A 13,276-nucleotide genomic window follows, 5' to 3' on the forward strand; every position below is an offset into this window, starting at 1 on the left:
AAACTGTGACAACTTTATACTGACTAGTTCTGCTCATTCAGAACAGTCCCCCTACTACTGTATAATGTTGTAAAATTGCCTGGGAAAGCGAACTTGTATGAAGCTCCTAAACAATAAGCTTGACTTACTGAGAAGCAGCAAAGTCTATGTACAAAAGAGTAAAAAGGATCTCTAACAATTGGCCTTACCAGGACAATCTCAGAAAATTGTGAAGGGAAAGATGTTAAAGGGAATTCCTTATGTATATGAGTCATGGTAAATCTTTGTGGTATATTGCAACTTAATGAGAGTAAATTGATGTTAAGATAAGAAGGTTTGGGGACAAATGGGGATTTCCAAGCCGCTCCTGTCTCTAAATAGTGGTATGGATACCTTTGTATCAGATGGTTTAAGTATGTCGAGAAGGGTGTGAGGAAGTTTTAAGGAAGACAGAAAGATTTGTAACTAGATTTTATAATTAATAGCTCAATCATATTTGAGAAGAAAAGGAAATAAGAATACAAATGCAATATTGAATCATTATCCCATGGACTGAGATTGGGATTATAAAGTTACTGTAGAAAAGTTATATCTGTGTATATGTCATAGGGATCCCAGTGTATTTCAAAGTATAATTGGGTATTAATGCCATTGACTGAATTAATTGTTGGGATTAAATCAGAGACACTTTAGTTGAGAGAATGGAAATTTTAGTGTGAGATCAGATTAAGCATAGTTACAGAAAGATGAGGAATCTTGGGCAGTAGATGCAAATCTATTAGGGCAATAATTTATAAACCTGATGGGAGATTTGACTTTACGAACAAGAATAAATATAGAAATGAACACAGGCTATTTGAGGCTCACTTTAGAGATGTTCCTTAACCAATTTGAGATTATAATCACACCTTAAACGGATTGTTGGAGCTTGTTATTTAAGATTTGATGGGATTGTTAACTGACTATTCCTCTGAGTCTAACTCCAGGAATGGACATTAAGAAAGGCTATCTAAGCTATCTGAGCTACTGATCCATGATGCCAGACCCTATGAGGTACAGATATGGAAGGCCTGTGAAGTATGGGTATGGAAGGTCGGGAGAACGACTGTTCCGTATGAGCTGAGGTAGGATTCTCCTGACTCGACCCTCCCAGTGACACCTGGCAGACTGTGAGCTGGGCTCAATGCAGATTGCAGCTTGGTATACATTTTGCCCAGAACTGACATTCTGAAGTTGGGGGAAATGGTTTCCTCATTACAGCTTTGTCCCTATTCTTGGTGGCAAGTTTCAATAATCAAAGGTTTTGAAGATGCAACAAATCTATTAAATACTTGATTCTGGAACATCTTAAGTTACTAAGCTATTAGGCTTAGGGTTTGGCATAGGTATTCCTGTATAAGTCAGGGTCCTTTAGTTCTTTGTAATAATGTGAGGACAAGTAGGTCAAGGATTTATGGGAATATTATTCTGTTATTTAGTTAGTATCATACTTGTCTCAGCTTTCTCATGATTGGCTAATGTTAAAAGGAGAATAGTTTCTGGACTACTTAGTAAATATTTTAATTGTTGTAACTGTTAGTATGAGGTGAATCCTTTAGTGAAATCCCATCCTGGTGAAGGGGTTAATAATGGATTAATGCAGACATATAAAGAACTAGTTTTAATGTGTGATCATGACAATTGACCAGGACTCCAATTTTAATTTTGTATGAATAATAAGGGTTCAGGATGGGTAATTTGAATTGGTTCTAAGGTTCCTTTTGTAGGGAAGTAAAACTGCCAAATCCCCTGGAAACTCTGTTTCCAAGGTCGTTGGGAAAGGAACAGTTTTAGTCATGTAGTTTTTAAATGAACCTGACTTGCTAAAAAGTTGCAAGGATTAAAAAGGATTTTTATCAATTGGCTTCTAGATTTCAGAAAGAAAGATTGGAATTCCATACAGTTGTGGAACCTGATAAATCTTTATTGCTTATTGCAGCTACAAGAGAATAGAAATAATTTTAACTGGCTCTAAGCTGTGATTGTTGAGGCTTGTTGTTTAAGGTAAAAGGCATTTGGGACCATAACTAATTTTATTTTGAGTTTGAATTTGGGTATAGTTATCTGCATTAAATCAGTATCTGAGAAAATGCCACAAGCTACTCAGAGCCTGTACTGTGGACAGGTGGAAGCCTGCATTTGTTAAAGGCTGGATGGACAATCTTAGCCTCAGTCTGGGATAGGATGCCTCCTGGCTCAGTTTACCTATGGGGTTCCTTTGAAAAGGAATGTTCCCCACCTATTCCTGAATTTAGCACTGAGGTGGAATGGATACTGCATGGTTGGATATCTGTAACTAACCTGAATTTAAACAGAATCAAGGATGTTTTATCCTGTCATATTTGGAATGTCACAGGTCCCTGTTTTTTCCTTCTATAGCAGGTTTCTATGATCGGAGCAGGGAGTCAGTAAAAGATGTGAGCTCTTTCGTGTTAGCCTACTGGAAAATCTAATATTTTTATCTAGAATTAGAACATGTACAGAAAGTTATGCAAACTGCTTAAGATCATTCTAAAAGTTTTATGAATCTTGAACTGTTTTAAAAGAAGGGAAAATACTTTTAGAAGAAATTTTAAATCTCTAGTGGGATTTTGAAAGGCCTATTCTATGGGAAAATATGAAGGACAGTGAAATAGTCTGAGTAATGGGTTATACTAGCCCATACTCACCCCACTTCTGGTCAATTTTCTCTTACTCCTTTTTGGCCCTTGTTTGTTTAATCTTTTTGCTAGATTTGTGTCTTTTTAGGCTCAGCACCCTTCACTGGCAGGTGACTCTTCTGCCGGGAACATTGATGGCTGAGTACCAACCATTGCCTGAAGTCGTTACCCATCACCCCTTGGACCTGGCATCGGCCAAATTCCGGACCTTAGCTATGGACCCCACCCCTTGAACGATGATACCCTGAGAGGCAGGGAAAGCTCTTCGCCCCTCCCCAGCGGGAAGTAGCTCGGGAGGCTGAGATCATCGTCCTGTGCCCCCAAATGATTTCGGGTGTCATGTTTAAGGGGGGAATGATGGGGTACCTGGGGTCTAGGTCAGTTTGTGAAACCAACTTGTGAGGCCAGTCTGTGAAGTTGTAACTGCAATTTGTATTGTAGAGTTGTTATCTGTGAAATTCCTTTCCCAGCTTCCGACTCTGCCCCTTCCCCCATCCCACATTCCACCTAGGCAACACCCTTCGACCCCTTTTGTTCTTACTTAATCTCTTGATTAAGTAATCAAGGCCAGGGGCAGCCAGGTAGCACAGCGAGTAAGAGCACGGGCTCAAGTGTTGAGAAGACCTGGAGATCGAATCCCGGACTCGGACACTCAGCACCACACCCAGAAATAACTGGCCGTGTAACCTTGAGCAAGTTACTTAACCCCGATTGCTTAAAAAAAAAAAAAAGTAATCAAGGCCAGGGCTGGCCCACACCCTCCTTTATCCTTGCCTTTTGTCTCCTTAACGACCTGGCCCAGATCTTATCTAAACTATCTATTCACATGCTCCTCTTGGTCAGCTCTGACCTTTGTCTATGCATTGAGGCCCCCCTCTCATTGCTTTTATTCCGGTGAGGGTGGGTGAGATCATGCAAATTTGCTTAGACAGAAAAGAGCCCCCATACTTGTACCTCTTCTTTTAGGACTTGGGATTGCCGGGTCAACTGCGGTGGGGACCACGGCTTTGGTTAAAGGTAATGAGAATTTCTTACATCTCAGCAGGCAAATTGATACCGATTTGAGCACCCTGGAGAGATCTGTGGCCCATCAGGAGGAGTCTCTCTCCTCCCTGGCTGAAGTGGTGCTTCAGAATCATAGAGGTCTCGATCTCCTCTTTATGAAGCAAGGAGGTCTCTGCCTAGCTTTGGGGAAGCTTGTTTTTATGCTAACCGCTCAGGCATCATAAAGGATGGTCTGAGCCAGCTTCAAAAGCGCTTGGCAGATAGGGAAGAGGCACGCCAGGCCCAGAACAATTGGTATCAATCCCTTTTTTCATGGTCCCCTTGGCTCACCACCCTGTTAACTGCCCTCGCTGGTCCCCTAGTGCTACTCCTTCTGGCTGTAACCTTTGGCCCCTATGCTTTTTAGATCTCTCCTGAACCTTATTAGGTCACGAACGGATGACCTCCGCCTTATGCTCTTAGGGCCCCGCTATCATGAACTCCCCTTAGATGACCATGAGGTTTGAAATCTAGGATTAGATTCTGTACAAAAAGAAGTGGGGAATGAGAAGGGGCCACCCATACCAGGGAATAAACTTGTTAGACTTGTTCTTTTTGCAAGAAGGAATGTCAGCACATTCCTTGCCTCACCCTGACTTCCTGGTGACCTTTAAGATTCCGGTACTGAATCTCGACCATCCCCCCTGGCCCCTATAGAATTGGCGCCAAGCCACTATCTCTAAGGCTCATACTTGTCTGTCACCCAATCCCTGACCTTTGTGTTTCCCGCTCTCCCCAAGAACTGTATAAAAGAACGCCCGAGAAGACACTCGGGGTCCTCCATCTTAAGTGTATGGTTGGACCCGGGTTCGAACTCGTGAATAAATGTTTGTCTTCTTTGTCCATCTTGTAGTCTCTGTTTTTCCCCTGGTACCACGTTTCATACCACGTTTCACCTATAGGATGGTGATGTTAAAGTTTCTTAAGGGGATTGGAGATTTAGGGACCAGATAAGTATAAAAAAGGTGAGGAGGGTTGTTGCTTGCAAGATAAGGAAAAGTTGTCATGATGATGGGGTACCTGGGGTCTAAATTAATTTGTAAAACCAGTCAATTTGGAAAACCAGTCTGTAAAATCATGTTTCCCTTTCCCAGCCTCAAACTCTGCCCCTTCCCCCTATCCACACTCTGCCTAGGCAACCACACGTGTCTCCTTTGTCCTAGCCTAATCTCCTCATTTCTCCTGCAGTCTGGCCCAAATCTCATCTCCAAGTTAAACTATCTATGCACTGAAGTCACAAGTTCTTCTCAGTCAACCCTAACTTTTATCTATGCACGGAGGTCCCTTACATCCATCCAGTCAGCCCTGACAATGGCAGCCTTACCCTTTAAAAGTAAAAGTCTGTACCCCTCTCACTTGCAGGTCCCTAAGGACTCTTGCCTGTTTCTGTAGAATCCTAAAAATAAACTTCTACAACTCTCTCCAATTAAGCCTGAGACCTTGAATTCTTTCCAGATGCTATTGCAGATTTTCTAGTTTTAAATAAGATCAGAGTTCCTGCTGAACCTATTGGGAGCTATCCCTCATCAATGACACAGGATGGGGAAGATGAATGACACAGGATGAGGGAGATGAATGACATGGGATGGGCAGAATAGGATAAGGGGGACAAAAGCAGTTCTTTTGGTACAAGTTGCATTTGGCAAGGGACATTAAGGCACCCTCAAGTTATAAGATGGGCTAAGATTAAGCCTCAAACCCCCTCATGGGGCCTGGGAAAGTAACCCTTACTATTAACTCTTAGGGCACCTTTGTATCCACATCAGGGAGGGTAGGCCAGATAAGTTTGGGAAACTCTACCTTAGATAGTAAGGGGATTGCTACCCTTACCACTGCTGTTGTTGCTCAGTTAATTTAAGTTCCTGGGCAAGCATAAAGGATACTGCCATCACTGCTGCCACCACTCAGTATATTTGCAGAAAAACTACATCTCATGTCTAGCTACCTAAGCTCAGAGCTTTTCCTCAAAGTTCTGATGGTTTTTGGCATATAGGTGGAATAAAACCTCTTTGAATTTTGATCCTGCATTTCTCCATGTCCTTCAGACATTCCTACTACAGGCAACAAATGGAAATTTGTTCCTCTTCATTCAAGTCTCTCCCTTTTCCTATCCATCATACAAATTCTTTTTATTTTTTTGCTTTTTGGAGAGCAATTGGGGTTAAATGACTTGCTCAAGGTCTCATGGCTAGTTTTTGTGTTGTGTCTGAGGCCGAATTTGAACTCAGGTCCTCCTGACTCCAGGGCTTGTGCTCTATTCACTGTGCCACCTAGCTGCTCCCATCATCCAAATTCTATTTGTCATTTAAAGCTCTTTAAAACCTGCCCCCTTATTACATTTCCAATCTCAGATATTACTTCCCTCAACTTATTCTACACTTTAACCACATTGGTCTACTTGCTTGTCTGCACATATACATCTGTGTCTCCCATCTTTTCCTTTGTAGTAGCTATCCTACATGCCTGAAATGCACCGCACCTCATTTAACCTCTGCTTGAAATACTGGTTTCCTTTAAGACCCAACTCAATGGTCCCCTTCTACAGGAAGTCTCAGATGCTCTAGAGACTAGTGCTCTTTCCCCCCTCAACACTGTTGTCTATTTATTTTGAATAATTTTCCACATGCTTATACATAGACAACATCTCCCCCATTTGAATGTAAGCTCTTGCAGGACAGGGGCTGACTTGTTTTCCTCTTCATTTTTCCAGTCAATAATTATGGTTAACTGATTTTTTTTTTTAAGTTCTCATTCTCCATGAACTTAGTCCCAAATCTGTATTTCTATCCACTTACTGGTGGTACAGTGGATAGAGCACTGAGCTTGGAATCAGGAGGATTCATCTTCATAAGTTCAAATCCAGCCTTAGATACTTCCTAGTTATGTTGATCTGGGCATATCACTTAAGCTTGTTTACCTCAGTTTCCTTATTTGTAAAATGAACTGGAGATGGTATTGGCATACTGCTCCAATAGTTTTGCTAAGAAAACCCCAAGTGGAGTCAGGAGGAGTCAGACTTGACTGAAATCCACTCAACGATAACCAAAACTGGAATTAAAGAACCAGATTTTAAGTTATGTGATAATTTTATGCATTTAGTCTGAGAATTGAAGGAATTTTCATATCCTTAATTCAACATTCAACTAGGTTTACATTCACTCTTGTTTAGGAAGATCTTCAGATTCCCATTCTCATTACAACTCTTTTTATCATTGGGTAATTAAACTCCCCAGACCTCAGTTTTCTTATCAGTGAAACTGGAGGGTTTGACTCCATTAGATTCCAGTGCATCATCCCAATCCCACCCCCTTTTCTCACCTCTTCTAGGGTAAGATAACTTTTCTGTCCTCTGCCATGATAACTGAAGATAAGTATAGATATGCTAGTGAAAAAACTTATTTCATATTGCTTTGAAAGGTTCTGATGTTGATGAGAGATGGCTCCCAATAGGTTCAGCAAGAACTCTGATCTTATCTAAGACCAGAGAGCCTATGATTCAGTGTGGAAAGATTTCAGTAGGCCTAAGCAGACTTGGAGTCAGAGTTGTAAAAGTTTATTATACTCCTTACAGAGGGCAAGGATCCTTAGGGGACCTGCAACCTCAAAGGGGTAAAATTAAGGTTTATATAGAATCATCCATAGTAGAACCCATGCCAATTATGCTAACTAGATGGGTCAAGGGCTGATGGAGAAGTGCTTAGTCTGCTACCCATCAATGTCACGTTTGACAAGATTAATGTCAAGGCTAACTGGAGACTCAGGGGATATAATAGGCTAAGGAGTTAACCCAGGAGATAGGGTCCTGAAGGATTCATTGAGGCAGCCAAGGAGTCAACCTAGAGATAGGGTACTGAAGAATTCATGGGGGCAGTGGGCCACTATACAAGAGGGAGATAATAGTTGCCTAAGCTGGAATGTTTATAGATACTTTTGTGAAGGATTGATAGGTATAGCTTGTTACCATGTTTCCCTGATAATAAGACCTATCCCGAAAATAAGCCCTCCCCGTACTGTGTAAGATTCCTCTAAAATAAGCCCTCTGGTGTTTTTCTGTCCCCAAAAATTAATAAGACAGTGTCTTGTTATCGGGGAAACACGGTAGTATTTCAAGGCTGACATAAACAATCCATGAGTTGTCGCTGGGCACAATTAATGCTTTGAAGCTAGGGGCGGGGGGAGAAAGGACAGAGTTAATGCTCTGAGACTGGGGGCTGGGGAATGGAGTGTGAGTGTGATTTTACAAACTGGTTTTACAGATTGATCTTACAAAGTTTTACAGACTGATGTCACAAATATAGATCTCAAGCACCCCATAATTACTGATATTACAAATTGAGTTTACAAATAGCTTTTACAAACTTGCCTAGCTAGGATCAGACAGCTAGAAAGTTTCTGAGGTTGTATTTGAATTAAGGTCTTTCCAAGTCCAGTACTCTCCACTGTTTCTCCAACTACTTCTTGTGACAGGTGTAGAATAATATTGGCAGTATTTTCTGAACTTTTAGAGCAGAGAGTGCCATGGTTTGAGCTGTGTAACTTGCATATGATCACTTAAAATTTTTTAATTTAAACTGAATTTTTGTTATTTTTCTTCCATCTTTGCCCTAGTGACAAAGCAAGAAAAATGAAAGTGGTCATCATTTAAAATGTATAGGTAAGGAAAACAAATTCCCACCTTAATTTCCAGAAAAAAAGTCCAAAATTAGACAAAACTCCCATTAACTTTAATTTCCATTCCATTAACCATGTTTGTTCATGAACCTGGTGGTCTTGGTCTTCATAATTAAGAGTTCCTAAAGTCACTCAAATTTATTTGTCTTTGAAATGTTATTGTTACAAGTTGTCCTGCTTCTGCTCATTTCACTTTTGCATATTATTTTTATGGCTATAAGTTTCTTAGTTCTCACATTGAATGTTAATGAAAGCAAATGATAATTTGACTCTTTCAAGGAGGCTTATTTAACATATAGCAGGAAGCTTATATAACAAAATGCTCACTCTTACAAAGAAATTGTGATATATTTATTTTCTTAAAGGAAAAGGCGATTTTTTTTTCAAAAACTTTTTTAAACAAGAAACCTACATTTAAATATTGTAGGTTTTTTTTTATGCTTGAACACTAATCAGAAGGTTACCCTTTAGGAATTTTTTTTTTCAATGCATGTGGTTCTTTAATTCTGGCACAGCCCCTTTCCATGTCTACTCCTAGAGGAATGGGTCTGATGGGACAGACACAGAGGCGTGAGCAGCTGCCAGCAGTCTGGGGGTTGGGAGGTGGAGGGGGGATAGAAGCAACCTAACCCAGGCTCCAGGTAGAAGTAGTATTCCAGGGCCTAAGGGAGTTCAGCCCTGAGGCAGAGACTGCTGGCTCCTGGATCATGCTACATTCTTGGTGGGGGTATGGCTGAGATGGAAAGGATCACTTAAGATGTCTGAAGCAGAGACCCCTGCCTGCACAGTTATTCAGGTCTCCCAGCCGAAGGTGGTCAAAGGACGTGGCGAGCCTCAGGGCCCCCTGTAAGCAGCCCACGTTCTTGCCTGTAGCCTGGGCCGACTAGTCTTTGCCACTGCCCTTGCCATTCATCAATCCTGACACCTGCTGCACCCACTCACTGGCCTTCAGGCCCCTGTTGACTAATTCTGAGGGACTTGATAACAAATGATCCTTGTTAGCTTTGTTATCCACAGTGAAGAGAATAGCAGAGGTCTCGGGGGAATGTGTCTTTTTTAAAAGCTTCAAAGCCTCATTCAGGGCCTTGGTGGAAGCGCCACTCTCCTTCTCCATGATGACCAGGGGCTGATTGGGCTGACTTTCAATGGTCCTCTCTAGCCTTTTCTGGACGTCTGCTTTGCTGCTTCAGTCGAGGTCATCCATGACCTTCTTCAGTGTCTTGAGCTTCTCTCTCAATTCATCATTCTGCCACTGGGGAACCACGGTGGTGTCCAGCAGCTCTCCAAAGTCAACAATTTCCCTCTGGATATCCTTGTTTGGACCTGTCTGAGCCTTCACTTTAGCCTCTGGCTCAGACAAAGATGTCTTCAAGCTGTCTGCTTTCCTGAGTGCCTTCTGAGCCTGGATGCCAGTGACAGCCCCTATCCTTCGAATGCCCTTGGCAATGGCTTCCTCACTCGCAATCACCAAGGCTCCGGCATGACTTGAATTCTGCAAGTGCATTCCTCCACAGAATTCCACTGAAGTGAGGCTGCCAGCAGGGCCCAAAGGGTCATCCAGCAGCTTGGCCACGGGAATGCCAATAAAGATAACACCCACTGGGTCGGGATAGGTCTCATCAAAAACTGCCTGCAGCCCTTGGATGGCTTTGGCTGCTGCCAGGGGGTAATCCTGAGTGTAAACAGGCTTGACCCGCCTCTATCATCACATTAGTGATCTCTTCTGTCTCCTTCATCTGCTGGGTGGACATGGCTCCCTTGGCAGTAAAGTCAAAGAGGAGTGGGTCTGGTCTGCCTCACCTAGCACAGAGCACAAGGCAAATTTCAGGATGTGGGTGCCGGTGTGGCTGCTCATGACAGGCCTTCGTCTGGGCTCATCAATGAGCAGCTGGTCGTGATCTCCCAACTCTCAGGATCCCGTAGTTGGTCTCATTATTATGTGAAGCACATATCCCCTTCGAACCTGAGTGTCTTTGACTGTGAACTCAGTTTTGTCCTCACTGCTGTCGCCGTCCTCCTTCACCAGGAACTCCGCATCATAGATCTGCCCTCCCTGCTCAGCATAGAAGAAGGTCTTATCTAGAACCATGCCACAACCATGCCGGTGGACACTTCATCCACAAACATCTTCTCCCTGCACAGAGCCTTCACTGTAGCTACTGGATTCTCAAAATCGTAAGTGTCGCTGGAACCTGACTGGTAATTATACTTCAGTGACTCCAAGGCCTTTGACTTGAAGTTCTTCAATGGCATAAATGTCCAGCAGGATGTGATCTTCCCCTCCAGCTCCCTTGCCTTGGGACTTTAGCTGGGCCATCTTTCTTTCCTCTTCAAAGCCATTCATGTCCACAACCAGCCCCTTCTCCTCAGCGATCACTCTGGTGAGATCCACTGGAAAACCTCATATCATAGAGAAGCCACACTGTGTCACCTGGGATTGTCTTGCAATCTCCCAGACTCTGTATCTTCCTGTCCAGAATGCATCGACCTCTGCTCAGGGACGTCAGAAACTGTCCCTCTTCTTCAAGCATTTCCCATAAGATCAGGGGTGAAACAAGGGTGTCCACTATCACCCCTCTTATTCAATCTGGTACTAGAAATGTTAGCAGTAGCAATTAGAGAAGAAAAAGAAACCAAAGGAATCAAGTTAGGCAAAGAAGAGACCAAGCTATCACTCTTCGCAGATGATATGATGATATACTTAGAGAATCCTAGAGAATCAAGTAAAAAACTGCTTGAGACAATAAATAAATTTGGCAAAGTTGCAGGATATAAAATAAACCCACATAAATCCTCGGCATTTGTTGGGGGCCAGGAAGTAATGGTATATGGGCTAGTGCCTGCTTGCTTGATGTATGACCTTAAAAGGTAATGAATAGAGTTGTAGAAGATGATTGGCTATGTGTACCTATAAATTGCTCTGATACGGAAGTCAGGTCTCTTTGTCGCGATGTAGCTGAGCCTGAATAAACAACTCCTGCAAACCTCGGGTGCTCTGTCTGGTAATTCCTCCTAGGAGGCCGGTGGTAATTCCTCCTAGGAGGCCGGTGACGACCGAAGACTTACTATGGGTAAGTGAGAGGACGGGATATCAATAGCCCCCCACAGGCATTCCTATATATTTCCAATGAAATTCAACAGCAAGAAGTAGAAAGAGAAATCCCATTTAAAGTTACTGTAGACATTATAAAATATTTGGGAATCTACCTGCCAAAACAAACCCAGGACCTGTATGATCATAACTACAAAACACTTTTCACACAAATAAAGTCAGATCTAACTAATTGGAAAAATATCAATTGCTCATGGCTGGGTCGAGCTAATATAATAAAAACGACAATTTTACCTAAATTAAATTATATATTTAGTGCCATGCCAATTAATTTACCAAAAAACTACTTTATAGAGTTAGAAAAAATAGTAACAAAATTCATCTGGAAGAATAAACGGTCCAGAATATCAAGGGAATTAATGAAAAAAAATGCTAGGGAAGGTGGACTAGCTTTACCAGATTTCAATCTGTACTATAAAGCAGCAGTCATCAAAACTACCTGGCTTAGAAATAGAGAAGTGGATCAATGGAATAGATTAGGCACACGAGATTCAGAAGTCAACGACTACAGTAATGTATTGTTTGATAAACCCCCAGACCCTGGTTTTTGGGATAAGAACTCACTATTTGACAAAAACTGCTGGGAAAACTGGAATATAGTATGGCAGAAACTGGACATAGACCATTATCTAACACCATATACCAAAATCAAGTCTAAATGGGTTCATGATCTAGGTATAAAGGTTGATACTGTAAGCAGTCTGCTAAAACAAGGAATAGTTTACCTATCAGACTTGTGGAGAGGGAATGACTTTATGACGAAACAGGAATTAGAGAACATTATAAAATGTAAAATGGATAATTTTGACTACATGAAATTGAAAAGTTTCTGTACAAATAAAGCCAATGTAACCAAGATTAGGAGGGAGGTGGGAAATTGGGAAAGAATCTTTACAACCTATGTCTCTGACAAAGGACTCATCTCTAAAATATACAGAGAACTGAGTCAAATTTATAAGAATACAAGTCATTCCCCAATTGATAAATGGTCAAAGGATATGAACAGGCAGTTTTCAGAGAAAGAAATTAAAGCTATCTATAAGCACATGAAGAAATGCTCTAATTCACTATTGATTAGAGAAATGCAAATCAAAACAACTCTGAGGTACCACATCTCACCAGTCAGATTGGCTAAGATGACAAAACAGGAAAATGACAAATGCTGGAGAGGATGTGGGCAAACTGGAACACTAATGCATTGTTGGTGGAGTTGTGAACTGATCCAGCCTTTCTGGAGAGCAATCTGGAATTATGCCCCTGTAATGCGAATGTAAATTTTAAAGATCTTCCCTGCCCCTAGGCTAAAGTGCACCAGAAGCCTGGGGAGGGAGGCTTGTTTTTCAGTAGATACTTTTTGATTGGCCAGTGGGTCAATAAGGTTGTTACATTCTCTGAGCCAGGAGAAGGCTATATAAGCCCTGATGTGTAGCTTTGTTTTGGGACTCACTTTGAGAAGTGTTCTGTAATTTGATCTGAATTCTGGGAAGCCGTTGTTGAGAGTCCCCCGGCTTTGAAAAACCCAGAATGTGGAAACCCAGATGTTGACTGGGTATGGATGTAATGGTTGGACAGTTTGGAAATCTGTCTACTTGATGTTTCTGTCTTGATAATTATGCCTGTATACTTTGAGGTTCAGAGTGCTGACCTTTTCTCCTGAACAAGGTAAAGGATATATGTCTGACTGATTAAAGTAAGCTTGTTAACTCATTTTGAGTTGCTTTCCTTTAACAAAGCAGATCCAAGAACCTGTATGGGCAGCAAACCCTGAGGA

At 41.9% G+C, this 13,276-nt stretch overlaps 2 long non-coding RNA genes and 1 pseudogene across 2 annotated transcripts in view; 1 reads left to right on the forward strand and 2 right to left on the reverse strand.

The window, feature by feature from the left end:
• The first annotated feature begins 7,755 nt into the window (after nt 1-7,755).
• The window catches only part of LOC138153405 (uncharacterized), an 8,072-nt gene continuing 2,551 nt past the window's right edge, over nt 7,756-13,276 (forward strand). Inside the window, exon 1 of the long non-coding RNA XR_011166374.1 lies at nt 7,756-8,376. This is a non-coding gene — a long non-coding RNA (uncharacterized lncRNA). The remainder of the gene's footprint in view (nt 8,377-13,276) is intronic.
• On the reverse strand, nt 9,142-10,924 carry LOC138153590 (alanine--tRNA ligase, cytoplasmic pseudogene; annotated as a pseudogene).
• The window catches only part of LOC138153404 (uncharacterized), a 640-nt gene continuing 427 nt past the window's right edge, over nt 13,064-13,276 (reverse strand). Inside the window, exon 2 of the long non-coding RNA XR_011166373.1 lies at nt 13,064-13,251. This is a non-coding gene — a long non-coding RNA (uncharacterized lncRNA). The remainder of the gene's footprint in view (nt 13,252-13,276) is intronic.

Source organism: Petaurus breviceps, unplaced genomic scaffold (genome assembly GCF_028583685.1).
Source record: "Petaurus breviceps papuanus isolate PSGF00001 unplaced genomic scaffold, PetGlider_PUasm1.0 90994, whole genome shotgun sequence".
NCBI classification, from domain to species: domain Eukaryota; kingdom Metazoa; phylum Chordata; class Mammalia; order Diprotodontia; family Petauridae; genus Petaurus; species Petaurus breviceps.